The sequence below is a fragment of the Cervus canadensis genome, chromosome 4 (assembly GCF_019320065.1).
Source record: "Cervus canadensis isolate Bull #8, Minnesota chromosome 4, ASM1932006v1, whole genome shotgun sequence".
Lineage (NCBI taxonomy): Eukaryota > Metazoa > Chordata > Mammalia > Artiodactyla > Cervidae > Cervus > Cervus canadensis.
The window spans coordinates 23287707-23308615 of record NC_057389.1 but is presented as its reverse complement, the minus strand read 5'-3'; the positions used below and the strand labels follow the sequence as shown (position 1 = coordinate 23308615).

The following is a 20909-nucleotide window of genomic DNA, read 5'->3' as shown; positions in this document are numbered from 1 at the left end:
ATGCTTAGTTGGGTGACCTAAGTTCAGGAAAGAATCACAGAGACATCTAGCTGAATAGCTTATAGATTTATGAACTTTTTTCACGTTAGGAAGGAGAAAAAAAATCCATTTTAAAAACAATAGTTTTAAAATATCTCTCCCATGTTAATTTGAAGGCAGTTATACATATATAATTTTCTACACGCATTTTCTATTTCCAAGACAGAGTAGAACTATAGAGCACTAAGTTGAGAGACAATTCTAGGCTATTTTAAAGGATAATGGCAAATAGTTTCCACATAGATGTCAATATAATTTGCTTGATAGGCAGTGTGCTACTTTAATTCTCACCTCTCCTCCTCCTTGGACATTCTCGCTCCATCCTCCTTCATACTTTGTGGAAAATCCAAGCATATCACAAGGTTGCTAGAAAGAGTTCTGAAAAATCACACATCTAAACAAGTCAGGGAGAGAATCTTTCATAGTCAATATGTGGAATCTGAATTAAGTCATTTAAAAATACATACATAGCAGTTACTTGATTGTTCCATAGAATAATAGCAGAAGCTAAATTATCCCTCAAACAGTCCATAAGCAGAATACATGAATTGGTTGGTGCTTATGTATTTCCCTGTGTCTCTGAACTTGTGACCCCAAACCTTCTGATTTTGTCCCAGTAAGATAAATTCAAAGACTTTGTCTCTTGCCTTTGGCATTAATTTGAGAAATTACTCAGATACCTTCTCAAATGTATAGATCTTTCTAAAATGGCACAAGGCAGATTTAAATGAGTATAATTTCAAAGCTGAGCAGAAAAGATTAAATGTTCATCCTACAGATTGAACGTCTGAAGAGATTTTAGGGTAAGTCCCTTTTGAAAATCCTGCCCTTGAGAGATAGCTCACTTTTCATCACACATTTAGATTTTCATTTCATTTTTGCCACTTTCACAGAACATTCTGAAACTGTTTCTCCTCTTGTGGTTGCACTTTAACGCTGGATCTAATAGCAGAAACCACTTTCATTCCTTTTATCTTAAACATAAGCACAATCTGAATAAGTTAATTTTATTTCTCTCCTGTTGTGGAAGATCAGTCCAAATGTCTACAAAAATATTTCCAAGTTCTGTCTCCCATATTTAGATTTGAAAAGTTCATCCTTCACAAATACAGATTTGAAAATTATTTCCACAAATCCTCTAAAGAAGCCTACTACATTTCATTTTGAATGACTGCAATTTGTTGGAACAGCAAGCAATAAGACTACACATATTTGCATACACACTGAAAAGTTATATAATCTGAATATTCTCTTTTACTAGAATTTTAGTAACACATTATCACATCTTTCATGATGGAACCACAAATGTAGCCTTTTAGAAAATGCTTCATTTTTTTCTGAAATAATGTTTTTAGGTAATGGCTTTTAAATTTTGAATAACACTAGCCGTAGTCTAACACCTAGCCCTTTGCTATTTAAATAAAGACCATAATTTTTCTTGGAGAGTCTTTAGTGAACTGAGAAAAATCTGCTGCAAAATAGAGAAAAGGAAAGAAAAATGAAGGAAACAGGGAAAGAAGATAAGAAATAAAATAACAGAATATTGCAAAAGAAATATAAAGAATTCTCTCCTGGCTTTATGGTATAAGGACAGTACTGAATTTACAGCTAAGGCTTCCCTAAAAGTGAACATATAGCAAAGAAGCAAAAACCTTTTATGTACAAACATCTCTTAAATTTATGTCTCTAAAGTGAAAAGTAGAGGTCCCACACTTGGAAATATAACTATGACCAATCACAGAGTCACAGACTGCCTCACCTATATTAAAAGCATTTATTGAGCATATTATAGACTTGAAATTGCCTTAAGATATATCTATAAGAGTATCATTTCAGGATGGTTTATGATGAACAAATTCCAGTTAACTGATTGGAGTTATTTTGCACAGGAAAAATCATATAGTAAAGCTGTAGACATTAAAGGGCTTCCCTAGTGTCTCAAATGGTAAAGAATCTGCCTGAGATGCAGGACACCCAGGTTCGATCCCTGGGTCAGGAAAATCCTCTGGAGAAGGAAGTGGTTACCCACACCAGTATTCTTGCCTGGAGAATTCCATGGAGTCTGGAGGGCTACAGTCCATGGGGTCTCAGAGAGTTGGACATGACTGAGCCACTAACTGTAGACATTAAAAGTCAACAGAATCATCTATAACAAAAATGCTCTGAAATGTCAGATGTTAAAATAAGACTTATATCCTTGTGATTTATGAGGCAAGAAAAAAGAATTTAAATTTAAGGAATAAACCTTAACAAAATACACAACAGCTTGAATCTCAACTGAAAGAATGGCAATTTTTGTACAGTTCCCTGAAGGGCATTTAGTTGATCCATGGCTTTTGATGTATGACCTTGAAATTTGTTTTTAGCCATGGAACCACTTATTCAAATAGGAAAAGAAAAAATAAAGGTTAGTTCTGATCGCTAGAGCTGAGCTAGTATCTGATAATTTTCCAGTTTTAGTTCACATGCACCCTTACAAGAAAATCCCTAATTAAAGTCTCACCAGAGTAGATGAAGAAAAAGGGAAGGGTGGGGGGGGTGGTGGCAGAAAGAAGGTGCTGGCAAACTTGTACATCTCTGGGGAAAATTTCACCCAAACCCCAACCCACTTTGGGACCTTAAGAAAAAGAGTAAGAATCGTAGAGACTTCTGTTCTGATGTTTTTGAGCCAGTGAACCAGCAGCTACCTACCTCCAAACTTCTAATTACAAAAGAAAAATAAGTCCTAATGTGTTTAAGTCACTATGACTAATAGTCATATTAGTTATATTAGTCATATACCTAACTGATAGAATAGCCAACTACCTGACATTATTCAAAGCATTTCGCAGTGCCCCTATTGCCTACATCCCTGCTCCCCACATTCCTACTGCAACCCTTAACACACACAGTGACACAGCCCAGCACATGTCCACATGCAGACACACATGCCTCATTCATCAGCTGGCCTCAGCCTGAAATTCCACAATTTGAGACTCATTTCTTTCATGGAAGTCCTTGATTTCATTCACACTACAAATACTTCTAGAATTAGTAACACTTAAGCCTTAAACCTTCATCCTTTCAACAATCCTTTATAGCTTATTTATTGTGTTGCTCACGGTATTGTGATTCCTTTTACAAGGGATCTAAAAATAAATAAGAAGCAATCACTGCCTTGAGTGTGCTACACTGCAATGATAAAGTCAGCCCTGAAAAAACTCACAGTATTTTAAAAATAGAGTCTAGGTGCTCAGAAAGATGTGTGGGCTTGTGTTACTGAGACTTGAGGAAGGTAAACCAAATTCATTATGGTGAGTAAAGGAAGGTTTCCCAGAGAAACCTCCATTTCAGTGGCAGGGTCAGGACCAGTAAGAGTTAGTGTGTGCAAATACGTGTGTGGGTGTTGTGGGGGTAGTGTGGGTAAAGAGAAGGATGCAGGGTTACGAGTGAAGAGGTCAGCAGAAGGTAAATTCTAGGCCTCTAGGTGTGGAAAGGGCCTCCCAGGCCACTCCCGCCTGCCAATGCAGGAGACACGGGTTCGATCCCTGGCTCAGGAAAATCCCCTGGAAAAGGAAAATCCCATGGACAGAGGAACCTGGTGGGCTATAGTCCATATGGTCAAAAAGAGTCGGGCATGACTTAGCAACTAAACAACAACAAAGAGAGGAAAATAATGAATGTTTCCATCTAACTGGTCCACGGGGGATCCATAAGTGTCTTGTCAGAGAGGAAGGGCAGAGTCTTGGGTACAATTTTATGAGTTTAAAGTTTATGCTGGAAGTTAAAACCACTAAAGCCTTCTAATACATGTTATGATGTGAATAGATTTGAGTTTTATAAAATTATATTTTTTCAGTAATTTGGAGAAAGAATTATAAGGGAATAAGGCAGGAGGCAGGAGTCCAAAATAGACGTTATCTCGGGAACCTGAGCAAGCAGTGATAAAGGCCCATGGCGGTCGCAGAGGCTGTGGCAATATTGCTGGTTAGGATATGATTACTGGAAAATACTTATGAGATCAGTTGGTCAGGATTTGGTAACCAAGCAGATTTGAAAAGTGTATAAGCAGAAAGGTAACAAATGCTGCCTAGATTCCTCACTTGAGCCGTAATAATATTTATAACTCTCCATATTAAACTTTTAATGGATTCCACACAAGTGGAAAAGTTGAGTTTTAAACACAAGCCACTATAATGCCAAAGCCTAATAAACAATCACTGCCTCCCACTGCTTAGCAGCCGACACTGACATGTACCAATATTAGGAGAAGGCATTTTGGTGGGAGATGACAGAAAGAATAGATTCGCCTCATTTATTTTTTCCTTTTTGCGTCTTCTATAAAAAGCCAGAAACTTAACATAAAAATTCTCACAGTATTTCTAAAATCTTTTCCACTCACTATAAGTGAAAATACTTTCTGACGGACATGTTAGAGGCCTATAAACAGCATATGGCCAGATGGAATATCCCATAACAGAGACCTAGACATGCCTGTAGGGGGTTAAATGTAAGTGCTCAACTTCAAATGTTCTTCTGAAAAATGACAAGTATTCTGGTGTCAGTGCTATTTCATTGTGCTCACTTCTCTCTCTTTCCTCATCAAATCTGAATTTCCAGTCATTAGTCACTGTGGAATGTGGGATTCTCTCAAATGAGGTTTCACCCTGACACCATCACAGTGTCACCTTTCCATAGCTGAAATAACTAGAGGCATTCATATAATAACCAACCCTAGAGATGTGTAAATAATCTGCCACAGGCCGTCAGTGATTAGGACTGTTTGTCTAAAAATGTCCTTAGGTCAACTAGCAGGATGCTGTTCTTCTAACCTCTTCCCATTCTGGTTTGGTTTTGTTTTGTTTTTTCCATTTGCTGACTTCTCACAGGATATGAAATTGAGTGCAGTGACACAGAACCATGAAGAACCTTTCAGAATTAATGAAGACTGTACAGCATAGCCCATGTTTCATTCATCCTTAATTTGCAAATGAAGTCTGCTGATGATATTTATAAATGATGTCTTCATGGCTACTAATGCTCCCTTGTTCCTCAAAAGATGACTTCTCGGTCATAGACCGTCTTAATTTTTTTCTTAATATCTCTTCAAAGTAGCACTACTCTTAAGAAAAGAACACCTGTGTTTTTATCCCATGAAGAACGTGTCCTAATCCCAAGAAGAATGGAGGGTATCCTTGACTGTCTAAATTTGCTAATCTCCTGATATGAAATATTTGAAATTGCTTTAGCTGATCCCCAATCCATCACGCCTATGCAGACAAAAATCACTGACATTGAAAATTAAAATCCTGCACTATTTTATAAGGCATGTTTTGTTCACTAGGCTGATAATGAGTTCTTTTTTAAGGTATCACTGATTCAGCCACTTGTCACTGACTGTCAAAAATGGCAGATTGCTCTTCTGATAAAGTGACACAGCATGATATACATCTCTGAACACAGACTGCTGTTTAAATTGTGGAGCTCACACCTAAGCAAGCAATACCATTAATTGGAAAATGTCTTAAGAAAGATCACAATGTGTTGCAACAATAGACTACCCAGTTATGTTTTTTAATATAAAGAATAAGAGAAAACAATGCTAATTTTCTATTCAGTCCATACAAATCATTAAGTATGTCTCCTAGTATGGATAAATATTTATTTTCCAGTCCTAGATATAGCAGAAATGCTGCCACTCTGAAACCACATCTATTTTAGTAACATTCTTCTTTCTTAAAGTTCTCTTACTTAGTTCTAACACTATCATATTCTCATATTAAATTACTTAAAAATAATAATTACTAATCTTCCAAACATACCCTGATGCCTGCCCTGCCTAGAGGACCATGAAGGTGTGATTTGCTTTGGGCAAGAGAGGCCTGGGCTCTTCTCCAGGTGAACTCACTATCTTACATGTCCTATGTGACAAATGGCCTCCTGCTGTAACTATAGATTCACTCTTTCCCCAGATTGCTTGTTCGGGTTTTTTCATCAGTCGCAGAAGAGGAGCACTGGATGTGTTATCCTAAAAGTCAAATTGAAGTTGAAGTAAAGACAAATGAGCCAGACCAGTTGAATCCACCCTAGAAATCAATGAAAAGTTAGTGTTGTAGCCAAACTACTTCACATCTCTCTGTTCAGTCATCTCCAAAATCAATGCCTTAGGACTTACCAACTCTAATTTGAAATCAATCTTATTCTCTTGCCAGAGGAAGCTGGACATGTAGAGGTATCCAACTGGAAAATCAATTTTGGTGACGATGGCTAGATAGCATGTGATTTATATGCTTATCACAGTGGCAATACTACTAAAACCCCACATAAATTAAAGAGATTCCCACTTAAAAAATAGAAATATTAAATGTGTTCTAGTTAACAACAGTCTCCATGTTTTGAATTTCAAATTGATCTTCCCTAATTTCATAACTGAATCCCCTAATCTTTTGCAAAGATGAAGATTACCCATGGAATGTCCTCCCAAGAAGGGATCGAAAATTAATATGAGTAGACGTGGTGTGTATATCTCCTCAGCTTCATCTTGTGGCAAAGACCTGGCTAGCTGCAAACTTTCCTTTTCCCTTTCCCCCATTCCAGTACCTCCTGAACCGCCAAGTACTCAGTCCAAAGTATCTGGTTCAAGAGAAATCTTAAAACATTTATTCGGAGCCAAGATGAATTTATCAAGTTGGATTTCTACTACATGGGCATTCAATGCATGCAACATTTGTTGAGGCAGCCAACAGGCAAGGTCCTGTGTAGGATCTTATAGAGGAGATAAAAATGAATATGCATATAGGAACTTAGATCTAGCAGGGGGAAAACCCAAGTATGTAAATGACTGCAGTAAAAAGATACTCATTCTTCAGTTTTCAGCTTAAATGTTACTTCAGAAAGGCTCTCCCACTGGTATGATTTGGTTTTCCTTCATAACACTTGCCATAATATGCAATTATATTGTCTCATATTAATTTGTTTAATATTTGTCTCTGCCACTTACTCTGCCTCTAACTATAAGTTAGAGGAAGGCAGGAATGGTTCTTCCTGTTTGTTTGTTTTTCCTTTTTCTCACTGTTAGAACTTTGCATAAATGCTTAGCACAGTGAAAGCAGGGAGTGAGGAATGGATGCTTACAAACCTTTACTCAGTAACCAAAAGTGAAGTGTAAAGAAAGTACAATTAATTAATTTGGAGAGACTTGAGAAAAGTCCACAGAGGAAAAGAAATTTAGATAACTAGGGTTTCAATATGCCAAAGTGGAGGGAACAACTAACTATATCCCCACGGGTTGTATGGAAAATGTGAGCAAATACGGAAACAGTGGAGAATGCAAGGCATAATTCTAGAATAGTGTGTTAGATTAGAATGTCTCATTTATGAGAAAGGAAGTAAAAAATCTGAAGAGAGGTGAGGGAAGTATAATTGTAGAAGTTCTGGTTGACAAACTAGAAATTTTGGCACTTGATATTATAGCACTTAGTCATAAAGTTTTTTGTTTCTATATATATCTCTGTTTTTCTTCATCTCAAGAATAGAAATAGCAATGCTAAATAAACTTTAACAAATTTGGGGAATAATATGAAGATTTTTTTTCTACTTAAAAGGTAATCAAAATTCTTGATATTGTTCATGGCACCTACAAAATCAATCTAATATTTAAATGATGAGTGATAGAGCACAGTGCTTGATTTGTGCTTTCTTCTTGGTCACTGTTTTCTTTACCTGAGATTTTATGAACAGTTGGACTTTAGCACAGCATGTGGTACCCCAAGGGTCGAACTGTGTGCCACAAACTTCCCTGGTTGAGTTCAGATGTGTAAGCACTGAAATTAGCATTTGGGAAGTAGGTGTTTCCTTTGATGAGATTTTCAATAGCACACTTTGTGCCATTGGGTAAGGATCTGCTCTCATTTTCACTTTAATGAACATCACTCCTGCCCCCATGGGTTAAGTGCTGGGACAGTCTCCTGTGCCAGATGGAAGCAAATGGAAAATTCCTGAATCAAACCTAATGGTACATCAAATCCAGCTTTTCCCATCCTGGTTATTAGAATGTGTTGCCCTGACTACCTGGCTCTGCTGCTTTCTGTCCCCGTGGCTTTTTGATCTTAAATTTGGATTTGTCCTTTATTGGTTTTGACTTTTGGTATCCAAACTGTTCTTTTACTTCTTGCCTGTCCTGATCTTCAAATTCTATATATTCACTGAACTTTTTACTTCCTTAATTATTTCTTTGGCCTGATAATAATCATAAATTACAGTAAAGACTAACATTACAAGGAATTTACTGTCTGCCAAGATTGCCAGGAGAAATATCAATAACCTCAGATATGCAGATGACACTGCCCTTATGGCAGAAAGCAAAGAACTAAAGAGCCTCTTGATGAAAGTGAAAGAGGGGAGTGAAAAAGTTGGCTTAAAACTCAACATTCAGAAAACTAAGATCATGGCATCTGGTCTCATCACTTCATGGAAAATAAATGGGGAAACAATGGAAACAGTGACAGACTTTTTATTTTGGGGGGCTCCAAAATCACTGCAGATGGTAACTGCAGCCATAAAATAAAAAGACGCTTGTTCCTTGGAAGAAAAGTTATGACCAACCTAGACAGCATATTAAAAAGCTGAGACATTACTTTGCCAACAAAGGTCCATCTAGTCAAGGCTTTGGTTTTTCCAGTGGTCATGTATGGATGTGAGAGTTGGACTATAAAGAAAGCTGAGCACCAAAGAATTGATGCTATTGAACTGTGGTGTTGAAGAAGACTCTTAAGAGTCCCTTGGACTGCAAGGAGATCCACCCAGTCCATCCTAAAGGAAATCAGTCCTGAATATTCATTGGAAGGACTGATGCTGAAGCTGAAATTCCAATATGTTGGCCACCTGATGTGAAGAACTGATTCATTTGGGAAAAAAAAAAAAAAACAAAACCCTGATGCTGGGGAAGATTGAGGGAGGGAGGAGAAGGGGCCAACAGAGGGTTAGATGGTTGGATGGCATCACCAACTCAATGACCATGAGTTTGAGTAAACTCCGGGAGTTGGTGATAGACAAGGAGGCCTGGTGTGCTGCAGTCCATGGGGTTGCAAAGAGTTGGACACGACTGAGTGACTAAACTGAACTGAAGTTGAGATACACTCATTATTGCATTTTTGAAATAATCCTCCAGTGTGGGTATCATTATTCCTATCTCATAGATAAGAAAATGAGATGTCTAAAATGATAAATAACTTGTCTAGTTCACACATCCAGTAGATGGCAGAGATAGAATTTATACCAGTTCTGTTTGATTCAACCTCCATTTTCTTTCCTCCACTACCACACTAACTTTCAAACTCCTGCTTTTTAACTCCTATGCATCCAAACTCCTCACTTCCTATCAATTTTATGACTCACAGCCTGACTATGCCTATGTCCTGCCTTTCTCCAACTACCACTGATTTATGGAACTGTGGAAATAAAAGCAGTTTGCATTTTTCACTTAGCTGGAAAAACATTGAGTATGGAGTCAGAGACATTGATTAGAATCCAAAATTGTGAATTTCATACACCTTGCAAGTCTTTTAGAAAGCTGTTAATCTGTTCTGAAACCAGAGGCCTTACCTATCAAATTAGAGAGCTTCACTAGACAGTACATAGCAACACTTTCTCCCTCTCTGGGATGTGTCCTCAGCCCCTCTGTGCTGGCACAATGACAAGCTCCATATCTACCCATTTCTGACGTCCCACCATATTTGAAATCATGTCTCAGATATTCCATGTGATTTCTTTACAAACCAATGTTGGTTCTTCTTTTTAAGGATTTACAGTGTCCCACTTATAAGAATCCACTGGAAAAGCCTTTCAGATTTCAATACCATGCAAGCCTTGAATTCGCTTAAATAATTTTTCATATGTTAGGTCTATAGACACTGGTGAACTTGTGAATTATCACATTGTTTCTTTGTTTTGGTTGTTAGAAAACTCAGAACCTAAAAACTCAAAACTAACCTACCTCTAGGAACTATTAAGAATTTATGGTGTGGTTTTGTATATTACATTTGCACTCCATTTCCCTTACTATTCACTATTTACTTCTGTTCTTCTTGTCATAATCATTCATTTGTTCTCTTTATCCTGTATAGGATATGTATTGCTGTAAGTACATTTAGAACTATTTTCTGAATTGGAGAATAGGGCAGAAATGTTTACTAATGGATGACTAGATAGGTGAATAGATAGATTCATAAATAAACAAATAAATAAATATAGTATGGCAAGACTTGATTTTCTACAACTACTAATCAAACAGTAAATTTTAGTTTTAATATGTTTATGTCTTGATTATTCCACACAAATTTATGCAAGTGTCCAAAAGCAGCATTGTCTTTACCAAACTGAAAACACCTTTAATAGTAGAATCATTAAAATTGAGATCATCAACAGAATAAAGTCTGTCTAATATTCATTAGGATATTGCTTAGAACAAAAAGTGATATGCCAATTTTGTCTGCAAAGTAAGAAATTCCTTATGTCTTTGTTAATACCAGCCAAACCAAAGGGATTCACAGTATTGTCAAATCAAGCAAACAATTGGACCTTATTAGCACTGTGATTCAAAAAGATATATGCTTCCATATATGAAAGACCATTTTGTCAAGAATGGGGACACCACAGTGTTTTAGGAATAATCCATTTGGATTTATAAAAGTCTTGATCCAGCATAGAACTCTGAATCTCATAGAATTAAAATTCTTTTTCTCACCCTCCTCTCAAACAAATTTAAATACCTGTATTTCCCGTGGATTGGGAAAAAAATAAGGGTCTTTCCGTGAGGTCTGGTGTTTGAAAAACTCAGAGTATGAGAACGCTATGTGTGCCGTCACTCGAGCTGTATTTGAGATCTGCAGAAATTCATCCAGACTTATTTTATTCAGTAAATATTCATCTGGCAACAACAATATGCCTGGTACTGTGCTGGCTACTGAGAGGACAGTGATAAACAAGACAAAGTGTCTGTCCGCTTGGCTTTTACATTCTGTTAACGTAAACCAGTAACAGTGCGGTGAAGTACAGACAGCACAGAGTAACAAGACTAATTGCAGACACTGATAAGGACTTCTAAGAAAATAAAGCACTAAGAATAAATTAGCATACAATCAAGGAAATACTCTAAAACAAAGGTAATAAATTACTGATAGAGCTGAAGCATCAAATAGGACATACTTTCCAGAGATTAGCAAGAGAGCACTTGTCATTACCACTCCTAGACGGGAAGAATGAAGGAGGGAGGTGGTGCTAACCAGATTCTAAGGACTGGGGTCATCTGGATGAAGCTGAAACTACAGTGTACCTGGAGTGACCTGGAGCCACAGAGAGAAAAATAGGCACTGCTTGGAGACATGGAGACACACTCCAGACAGAGGAGGGCGGAGGGATTCCGTCTCTGCATCAGCGCCACTCACTGGCCAAATGCAACAGGAAGCCCGCTGACAGGCCAGACTGGAAAATATAGCCCTGCCATAGCCAGTCCCAGGACTTCCCCGGTGGCTGAGATGGTAAAGCATCTGCCTACAATGCGGGAGACCCGGGTTTGATCCCTGGGTCGGGAAGACCCTCTGGAGGAGGCAAAGGCAACCCACTCCAGTACTCTTGCCTGGAAACACCCATGGACGGAGGAGCGTGGTGGGCTACGGTCCATGGGGTCGCAAGAGTCGGACACGACTGAGAGACTTCACTTTCACTTCTTTCATAGCCAGTCCTAGTGTCCCACAGTCCAGTGGGAAATGGACAAAGATGGGATCTGAGGGCAAACCTGGGTTTGCACGAGAATAGAGAGTGACCAGAAAGCAGAGGAGCTACTTTAAATAGCAGTTGGGGATGGTCATACTGGGTGATGTTTGAGCAGGAACCTGAAGATAAGGAGGCCGCCATGGGGAGCTCTGAGGAGAGCATTCCAAGCAGAGAATCAGCAAGGGTAAATGTGCTAATTTCATCAGAATGAATCCGTTTCTGTGACAGTTGACGTCTAATAACAAGAAAAGTACATTCAAACACCAAGCAAGCAGGTTTAAATAGAAAACTGACTTTATTCAGTTAAGATATAATTGTTAAGGCTAACAATGGTATGTGAAAACTGGTACATCAGTAAGAAAATGATAGAGAAATTTTTTTAAAAATTAAAGTGTTGGAAAAGAAAAAAGGAAAGATGAAAGGAAGGAAGGAAGAGAAGAAGGAGAAAGGGAAGGATGGAAAGGAACACCTAAACTGACTTCCCCAGCAAGAGGGAAGAATTAGCAATGACTGGGGGAGAAATAAAAAATAGTACAACTGATAATCCAATAACCCAGTACTTGCTAAAACCCTTATATAAACTATTGCCCTTTTAAGTTGTATGATTTAAAGCTGAAGCAAATTAGCATAGTGTATAGAATTGAGTGGGGCTTCCCCGGTGGCTCAGACAGTAAAGAATCTGCCTGCAATATAGGAGATGGAGGTTCAATCGCTGGGTTGGGAAGATCCCTTGGAGAATGGAGTGGCTACCCACTCCTGTATTCTTGCCTGGATAAATCCATGGACAGAGGAGACAGGCAGATTAAAGTCCATAGGGTGCAGAGTCTGACACTACTGAGAGACTAACACTTTCACTTTTTCATAGAATAAAATGGATAATGCCAATTATTTGCAAAACTTCTCTGAAAAATTATACCTGAAGTTCACTTAATGGGAACAAATTAGATGTGTGAATATATTAAAGATCAAGTTTTTGCTATCTAATAATATATTTTTCCTCATTTATCTAATTCTTACAACATTTCATACCTGTAAAAAATGTCTAGCAACATAAATGACAGGTATATAGTCAGAGAAAAAGTAAAAATCTATCATCATCTACTGTATTATCAATAAGCTAATTAACCTAACAGTAATGCATACTGTAATAATCTGTGAATGTCTTGAAACCTAGAATTCTCTGAATGCTTGATGATATAAATATTAAAACATTACTTTTTTTTTTTTAAGAGAACCAAGCCAAGATCAATTAAGGAATACCTAAATGAATGGGAGTTCTTATGTCAACTTTGTGCTGGAACTAGAGAATATTATATAAATAATACCTTAAAAGTGATGAAGAATTCATTTTCCATCATTTTGCATAATTAAACTATAGGCTGAAATAATTTTGTTAACTCACCAAGAGAGAAATATTCTACCAAATCTGGCCAAGGATCTGCTTTTCTAAAGAAATAAAATGAGTTCATTGTATCCAGATTTAGGGTAAATCTGTTCCTGTAAGGAGGGGCATCTGTTGTTACTAGCATTTTTTCGTGTATGTGTGAATGTGAATCAAATAAGAATTTCACTTTCTTAAGCTTCTTTCTCCATCTAATTTCCAAACTCAAAAGTTCTGGAAAGATTTAAAGGGAAGTAGTTCCTTCCCAAACTCTAAGGACTATAACTAGAAAGAAGAATAAATGTGAATGTTGAGAAATAATGTGCTTCTATGCTTGTTTAGCCCAGTTTTAATAAATAACCTAGTCTTGTGTTTGTGAAAACCCAAAGAGCATTAGAGCTCTTGGATAGCAGGAATATACCAGCTAAACCTGAATCATCTGCAGGCCTTGCAAGGACTGAATGGAGGGGAAGTTCAGGGAATGTTTTTCTTCCCTTAAAACTAAGTGAACATATACCCAAGGAAAATGACTGCTGTGATGGTTGACTATCACAGTTGAAATGTCCAGGCTCTTAGACTGGGCTTAGCTTCTGTATGTATCAGTGTGATATTTGCATACACATCACCAGGTTTCATGTCTACAACTAAAGCTTTGGCAGAGACGTTAAGGATGCTAATAATCAGAGGCAATCAGAACTGGGCTGCAGGCCCAACTATGCATCTTCCTAGATGCGTGACCCTAGCTAAGTGGTTCACCTTGCAAACCTCATCAGCTTCATGGGATGGTGAGAACTGTAGGAGACAAAACTTATCTCCTTGCTACTGAGCGTTTTTTCAGGTCCAAAGACCTTCACTGGCCTCTCTACATGTTCCATTTGCTCTGCCTCTGGGGAAAGACTTCTGATTAGTAAATCTGGAAAGGATAACCCTTTACACTGAGCTTCAAGGAGCAAGCATGGCCACCAAAGTTCTGGAGAACAAAAGTGTGTTGTGCTCTCCCATGCCTTCAGTGTTACACGGGAGGCTTGGCCCAGCTCAGCGTTGTCATGACTGGTGAATAAGACTTAAAGCCATGTCTTCTAACATGGCCTCTACTATTAATCAGGATGACACTTACCCCTCTGTTTCTCTCACTTATTTCTTAACAAGTTTGGAAGCCCAGTGGGGAAGAGGAAGTGCCCCTTAGGAGATCTCAATATTTTTTAGATTCTTACTACTATGATTGGTCATTCAGTGGTTGGGGAAAGAGGAAAGGGTTGAAATTGTTGAGTACTTTTCATCACCATTCCTCAGGATTTTATTAACATTTGTTGGATAAATTATGATACACTGGAACAGTGTGGAACCTTAAAGACCATCTAATCCAATGCCATCTGTATACACATAGGAACCTTCAGACTTAAGTGCATCCTAGTCCCTCTAGGGACTGAATCAAGACACAGTCCAAATTTTCAGACTCCCAATCTGATGTTCTCCTGGATCCCTGCTGTACCGTTGTACCACTCTAAATCAGGGATCCATTCTCAGTTTTTCTTCTCTCTTTTTAAATTAATACATTTCCCTTTTGTTCTCAGTTCAGAGTTAGGATTTTGGAGAGAAACTGAGCACCCCAGAAATAAAGAGGAGAGAGGGGAAAAAAGCTTACATCACATAATTTGACTCAAATAGGAAGTACCATCTTCACATTAATAGTTAATTTTAGTTTTCGAGACAAGCCAAAGATTTGCCAGCTCAGAAAATGTGGTTCTCAGACCAGCCGCATCAGCAGCATCTGGGAACTTGTTAGAAAGGCAAATTCTTGAGCCCAGCCCAAACTTACTGTGTTAGTCAGCGAGGGCCGCCATGACAAAACAACATAGACTGAGTGGCTTGAACATAAGAAATTTGTCGACTTGCAGTCCTGGAGACTTAGAAGTCTAAGGTCAAGGTACCCACAGATCTGGTTTCTCCTGAGGTCTCTCTCTCTCTGTCTCTCTGGTTTGCAGATGGCCGACTTCCTGCTGTGTCCTCCTGTGGCCTTTCCCCTGTGTGTGGGCAACCCTGCAGTCTCTTCCTCTTTTTATAAGGAAAATTAGTCATGTTGGATTAGGATCCCACCCTTTTGACCTCATTTAAACTTTTTTAAAAAGTATTTATTTATTTGGCAGCACTGGGTCTTAGCTGCAGCATGCAAACTCAGTTGTGACATTCTAGTCCCCTGACTAGGGATCAAATACGTGCCCCTGGCATTGGGAGCACAGAATCTTAGCCACTGGACCACCAGGGAAGTCCCTCATTAAACTTAATTGCCTTTTTAAAGGCCCTGTCTCTAAATATAAGTCATGTTCTAAGGTACTAGGGTTAGGGCTTCAACATATAAATTTTGGGGAGACAAAACTCAATCCATAAATGTATTGAGTAAAGAACTGGGAGGTGGAGGCCCAGCCATCTGTGTTTTAATAAATTCTCAAGGTGACTTTAATGCAAGTTAACATTTGAGACCTACTTTGCTAACCAGAAAGGACACCATCTTACCATAAGGAAAGGGTAGTCTGGGCTGAGGTGATAGCTTATCATGAGAATCTACAGATTTTTGAGAGAGGATTATATCTGGTGCATGAAGGCAAACACATACACCCACACTCACAGAAACATTAATCTAGAAGATCTTAGAAGTGGTGTTGTTTCTTAAGCATGTGAGTATTAAATCAAGAGAGTTCTGATCAGAAAGCCTAACTGTGGAGCTTGGGTATAGGCAAGGATCTCCCCACCAAGGTCATGACTGCAAGCATCCATTAATACTGTGAATACCGGAAGCACATGCAGTAGTGAACATATTCCACCATTTGGTATTCTGTCCAGCTGGCCTTGGGAAGTGGATAGAACCTTTTGGACTAAGTAAACCACCCCCCAGAAATATCTTGATTCTCAGAAAATTCTGGAAGAGGTGGAATCTCCAAAGAGAATTGATGCTCTGTTTTAAAACATTGAAACATATCTTGAAATGCAAATATAAGAAGGTGTAATACATTAATGATACAATTATTGAGATCAATTAATCTCAAAGAAAAGATTACTCAACTTCCTCCCTGAGGTGGGAAGGGGTGGGAAGCAAATGACACATTTAAGGATTTAAAATCCTAGCTGACTGTCAGAATCACCTGAAAATATTGTCAAAAAATGGATTTCACAGACCCATCCCTATCTGGCTGAAAAAGGAAGATAGGGCTGAATTCTTAACGATTCCTGGCCCTCTGAGTAAGTAATGAAAGTAGGAATAACATGCAGAATGAACTGAATTAGTAGCTCATCATTATTAAGCCTCAGAGATCAAAAATAGGACTCATGCTTTTTGTCATATATTTTATAAGAACTGGAAAAAACAGAGAATAAAGTGAAAGAAGTTTATCACAAAATAACTCCAGATCAGAATTTAGATGTCATGACACAATAACACTGAGATGGCAAATGGAGTCAAAATTACTTCCCCCCCTCTCTTTTACTTCACCCTACTGTAGCTCTCCACCCAAGGTCTGGCCCTGACCCATTCACTACAACCAGATGTCATGGTGGATGCCAGCACTTGAGCACCAGTAGCTTGAAACCACACTCATTTCTTAATTACTTACTCTCCTTTGCCATTTCATATCAAAATAATTGCTCAAGAATATAGATATGAGAGCAATTATCCTCCAATAAAAAAAAAATGTAAAAGTGTGAAAGAATAATATAGACACAGCTTTGTCAAAATTTAGAATGAACTTTAAAATCCTCTTTTTTCATAGGGTGAGGATCTCAACAAGCCCATATGATAGTTATAAAAGAGATTCTAAAAATTCATTCAGCCCTTCATCTCCCCCAAATCTGAAACAAGTTTGGCTGATTTCAAAACAAATTAAGTAAAATAATCTCCTGTTGAAATCTTGGAATGATATTATGCTGTCTTCTTGTCATGCATCTGTGTTTCTAAAAATTCCCTTTCCTTTTATACCAAACTTAGTTTGCCTTTATATAAAGGCCTTGCTTCTGTTATTCATTTTTGAAAAGCTGCCTACTTGTTTTTAAAAAATTAGCCTCTCGATGTATGCAAAATGGGATTATGTGTTTTATCTTCCTAACATCAACAGTAATGACCAGAAACTCTGTTACAGTTACTAATTTTACCTGTAACACAGACCTGAAGATACAGTTCCACACAAATCAGAAGAGATTTATGTGATCTATGGAATAAGTCAGTAAGGTCCTTTCACAGGTTTAATTAGACCATGAAATCAAAATTACATTGCCTTCTTTATCAAACAGCCTCTTCTCTATTACTGGTTTCTCCATTAGTTTTCACTTTTGTCCTTCTTTTTGCAATCTTTTCTGCAATTTTCTACCGTATTACCTATGTGAATTATATTTTATAAAAGGTCATCAGTAACAATTCATTGGTATAATTTTCACATTCATCTGTGGTTTCAACTGTGTGGCAGCTGGCAAACCCAACCCACTTGATATACTTCCCATAATATCACAAGAAGATTGCCTTTAAGTATATCTCTTCCATCTGCCTATATACCAATGGTGAAGAGATTTCAAATTAATTTTCATAGTTGTAGTTAAGAATGTTAATGAGCTTGTTTATATCATATTTGTCTCCCACACATGAATGTGAAAACAGTATAATTACTCTTTAGAATCTTCCCCTGTGTCTCCGTATAAATTTTGCACCTGTCCCAGATCATTCTTTGGAGCTTTGTGGTCTGTTGGCAACATTATACAGCTACCTCTGTTGGACTTGGAGAACCAGTGGGACTGTTTCATGTGATTCCTGTGGTCTGTCTGAACACAGCATCTCTTTCCTTGAAAGCACTAAGAAAAACAGGCATGTAAGACAAAATGTAGCATCTGCATACAATTCCCATTGATTTATGGGACAGTTGTTTATTGGGTTCTTCTGAAGACTAAAGAATTGAACCGGTGCTGGGAGTTATGAATGAGATATTGCTACAGGACCTCAAGGAGGTTACAGTAACAAATGAAAAAGCATAGTATCACAACATAATTCCTTCCCTTGAGTACCAATGTTAAGCAAAATGTTATACAGGAGATGAGAGAAATGAATGTGGAGTCTGTCTTTTAGGAGTGCATAGTCAAATAGGAGAGAGGAAGCAAAAAGGTAAAGAAAGCTAAAAATGACAAACTGCATCAGCGAGGTAATACAAGGCACTAGGGATTGAAGGAGAGCTCAATGTGATCAGGAATGACTAGAACTGAGCCTCTGCTATTGTAATAAACAATAATTATAAAAGGTCATCAGAGACATTTCTTTTTATGAGAAGAATCCATGTAAAAATTCCTAAAATGAATATTAAAATTATTTTCCGATGTGTTTCAAAATAACAGGATACAATGTACTTGATCACGTATGCTAAACAGAAGCATATTTGCGTAGCATCTGATGTGCAGTTTTTAAGAGTGCTTTTATTGGAAGTTGACAGAAGCCTTCCAGGCATCAGTGTTTTCCCCAGAAAGACATTTTCCATCCCCACATCTCTACACATAGTGAGCATGACATTAAATGCTAAAAGGACACTGTTGAATTTTAGCTTAAAAAAGATCCTTATGAATCTGCCAAATATTTTTTAATTCCAGATATAACTTTCATCCGCAAATGTAACATGAAAAATAAATATGCAGCTGGCTTTCAGGGTCCATGTGTTGAGCATTTGGGAAAATTAATCTTCTAGAGAGTGCCACATTATTGTTCTTCCACAGCTAAATCATGGACATTGTACTCTAAAATATTCAAAGGATAGGATTTAGTGGATAATTAAATCACAATATTAAAAGGGAGAGATGTTACATGATAAAATCGAATTGTTGTTTAGTCGCTAAGTCATGTCCAACTCTTTTGCGACCCCATGGACTGTAGCCTGCAAGTCTTTTCTGTCCATGGGATTCTTCATACAAGAACACTGGAATGGGTTGCCATTTCCTTCTCCAAGGGATCTTTCCAACCCAGGGATCAAACTCACATCTCCCTCATCTCCTGCATTGGTAGGAGGACTCTAGTCTAATGTATTTCATGTTTCACATCTTACAGTTTAGGTCGGTTTTATTTTCTGTGTTTGATTTTATCCACCAAGACTCCAGATCCCTTAAATGTTGTATCAGATTGCCTTTGACTTCTCTTCTAAAAGGTCTTCTTCCCCACCTTTTCACTCATCTTATTTGACATAGGACTAAATAAAAATGAAACCCAGAGGAATGCAGGGTCAATACTAAGTATTTTATGAGCAAAGGTGGATGTAGGCTATTATCTGAAGAACAGATTTGTATATTAAAAGCTGCTAATCGTTCTCAAGACCCTGAAAGCAAGGGAACAAGGAAGTTCAAAAGCTCTCATCCTGGGAGGTATCCAAAATTGGAAGCAGGAAATATACAGAGATATTCGGAAATGAGAAGGAGCGTTCAGATGAAGGGCAGTTTGACACATTCTGCCAAGCACTTCCACCTCACCCCACACTGTTCTCTGTGGGTCACCAGCTGCTTTCACTCCAGCATTACAAAGGTGTCATTGCACCTCGGACACACCTCATCCTTTAAGGCCTTGCTAAGAGCTCACCTCTAGCCTGATTCCTCACCTTCAGTTCAGTTCAGTTTAGTCGCTCAGTTGTGTCCGACTCTTTGTGATCCCATGAATCGCAGCACGCCAGGCATCCCTGTTCATTACCAACTCCCGGAGTTTACTCAAACTCATGACCATAAAGTCAGTGATGTTATTCAGCCATCTCATCCTCTGTCGTCCCCTTCTCCCCCTGACCCCAATCCCTCCCAGCATCAGGGTCTTTTCACGAGTCAACTCTTCGCATGAGGTGGCCAAAGTACTGGAGTTTCAGCTTCAGCATCAGTCCTTCCAATGAACACCCAGGACTGATCTCCTTTAGGATGGAGTGGTTGGATCTCCTTGCAGTCCAAGGGACTCTCAAGAGTCTTCTCCAACACCACAGTTCAAAAGCATCAATTCTTCTGCACTCAGCTTTCTTTATAGTCCAACTCTCACATCCAAACATGATCACTGGAAAAACCATAGCCTTGACTAGATGAACCTTTGTTGGCAAAGTAATGTCTCTGCTTTTTAATATGCTGTCTAGGTTGATCATAACTTTCCTTCCAAGGAGTAAGCGTCTTTTAATTTCATGGCTGCAGTCAATTCCCAATAATCTTTCTAGTCTGATTTCCCATACCATTTTCAGGGCTCTTCTGCTCAACTAAATTGACTGTCTGACTACTTGTGCTGCTAACATAGCAGTTTATAAAAAGAGGATGAAAATCAGACTCAGAAAACCTGAGACAAGGCTGGGATAGCAAATAAAGCTTAGGCAACTGAGTGGTTCAGCTCTGGTAGAAATGCAGATACAGGTGATCACCAGGTGGAGCCTGGAACTAATGAATCATTCTAGAAAGGAGTGAAGTGAGTGAAGTCGCTCAGTCGTGTCCGATGCTTTGCGACCCCATGGACTGTAGCCTACCAGGCTTCTCCATCCATGGGATTTTCCAGGCAAGAATACTGGAGTGGGTTGCCATTCCCTTCTCCAGGAGATCTTCCCAACCCAGGGATTGAACCCAGGTCTCCCACATTGTAGGCAGACACTTTACTGTCTGAGCAACTAGGGAAGTGGCTAGAAAGGAAACACTTGCTAAACAGTTGGACCAAAGACTGAGGTCAAAGTGGTAGTTCAGAACCATCAATCAGACAAGGCCAAGAGGACAG

At 38.4% G+C, this 20909-nt stretch overlaps 1 long non-coding RNA gene across 1 annotated transcript in view; it reads right to left on the bottom strand.

Annotated features, from left to right (window-relative positions):
• LOC122439212 overlaps positions 1-15098 on the bottom strand; it is a 29642-nt gene extending 14544 nt beyond the window's left edge. The window contains exons 1-2 of the long non-coding RNA XR_006268827.1: positions 14991-15098; positions 331-417 (exon numbers count right to left, since the gene is read on the bottom strand). This is a non-coding gene — a long non-coding RNA (uncharacterized LOC122439212). The remainder of the gene's footprint in view (positions 1-330; positions 418-14990) is intronic.
• Between the last annotated feature and the right edge of the window lie 5811 nt (positions 15099-20909).